The 2,034-nt window shown below is 37.8% G+C and overlaps 1 protein-coding gene across 1 annotated transcript in view; it reads right to left on the reverse strand.

Annotated features, from left to right (window-relative positions):
* The window catches only part of LOC106878044 (putative protein TPRXL), a 10,132-nt gene that overhangs the window by 7,322 nt on the left and 776 nt on the right, over positions 1–2,034 (reverse strand). The window lies entirely within an intron of this gene.

The raw sequence follows: 2,034 nt of genomic DNA on the forward strand, positions 1-2,034 counted from the left end.
CACCTAAAGTTTTAATTAACATTTCTTTCGGATTATATATATTATCGAAGGTGCCGCGCTGCACGACCGAACCCGAAATCCTGTGATCGAAACAAGTGGTTACTCACACACACAAACAAACACAAATACAGTGACGTCAATTTATTTATATAGGTGTGTTTATATATAACTACGCTTTGCAATCACGTGGTTTCGAGTTCCATCTCACTGCGCGGCACCTTCGGCAATGGGGTCGATCAATGCTTTTACGAGGGAACTGAGTTAATTCAGTAGACGAAAACTGTGTGGAAGCCCATCGATTGTGTGTGCCACCTCCCCGCTTGACAACCGGTATTGGCTTGTTAATGGCAACCAATCGTTTCGAGTCTCAGAATTGCCATTGACTTGTCAAGATTCGTTCGTTGGTTTCCGTGTGCCGTGACAGCACGTGTTGTCAACCGACGGCGATCTCGTTTTCTTCTTGGAAATTTACGGATTTTACAAATACACGCACGGAAACTAACTAAAACCCTTCATGGTGATGTCCCTGGATGATCGCAACCCACAGAAACAATATAAGGAAGATAAAAGGTGTGTGTGTGTACACACACCTTATCCACACATGGTTGGGTGCACGTGGGACAGAAAAACGTCGAGAAACATAAAAATAACTGCTTGGCTGACTTCAAACATCGTTCAAAGATCTTATTATACCTTGTGATTGTCTTCAGTTAAATATATTTTTAAGGGTTAATGTTGACATTATTATCCCTAAACGAAATCGCAAAAAAAAAAATAGTGCAACGGGTGTTAAAAAAAATGTGTAGGAAACGAATGTGAGAACAAAAATGCCCTGAAAGTGCAGCATTGACAGCAAAACATCTGTGGAGTAAATGATGGGCTAATTCGACTAAGCAACATGCTATGCGTCCGTTTGGAGTATTTCAGGTCCTAACCGGTCATGGAAAATTGAGGGTGGTGGTTATGTGATTTTTGAATGCACCGAGAAGCTCTTTTGCAGCAGTTGGCGCTGTGTCTAACACGACCCATCATCTGAAATCTTGACACCTCCTTCGAGTTTGATGTCCTATCACTCAAAGTAAATTTGGAGGAACTGTGGTTGTTCATTTGTGGATAACAGGGAACCAATGAGGTGATAGACTTGTCCTTGAACTTTGACGTCGGCGTAAATTCATGTTTAACTATCTTAGATGCAGTATTTTTATATACCTTCGACCTGCAATCTCATTGTTTTTTGTCAAGAGTTTCACCTCCAGCCGTTCCAGTTTTGTCAGTCAACACATACACTGACACACCATTCTGCTGTGGTGGCCATAAGGACGGAAAGTTGCCGATGCGTAATGTTGTTCACATTTAGGATATAAATCATTCGTTTATTTCAAATATAATAGAAATAAGATGATCTTAATGTTATAACTTTAGAATTAAAAGTGAAAGAATTATTATAGCCTTATCACCTTATAGATGGATAAGCAGCTTTCTTTATGATAATACAGATAGGACTAATTCGGCGAAACATTACTTTTATTATTGGAACATCGTCATTCTTGGAATGCAGCACTTTGTAATTTTGGTGGAAATTGAAATTCTTTTTTATGTCGATGCGTGGATCAATTTTGGAAGTATGTTAAAGTTTTTAGAAGACGTATGACGGAGAATTATTTAAGATCGTGTTTGCTTCTACGAGAATCGTTTACCTTTAAACAAGATCGACATATACAACAGTTATGTAAAACATGCTGTTTCACTTGTTTCAATCATTCATTTTCAGGGGATCAAGAGGGGTTGTTACGCACGCGCACTTTTTTTTTTTTTTTCCTGGGCGGCGGGGCGGGTGTGGATCAAATTTGGAGTTTTTCATATATAAAATTTGTAATTAATTAATGTTTTTGTTTGCCATATTGTTAATCTCCGTATTTTTCCTCGTAGAGTGAAAAAAAAAAAAAAAAAAGAATCGAAAAAAGTTAAGAATTCAAAAAATTGGGAACGGAAGAAGCAATTTAAAATTTTGAAAAGGTGATTTTTTTTTTTTTG

Source organism: Octopus bimaculoides, chromosome 24, assembly GCF_001194135.2.
Source record: "Octopus bimaculoides isolate UCB-OBI-ISO-001 chromosome 24, ASM119413v2, whole genome shotgun sequence".
Lineage (NCBI taxonomy): Eukaryota > Metazoa > Mollusca > Cephalopoda > Octopoda > Octopodidae > Octopus > Octopus bimaculoides.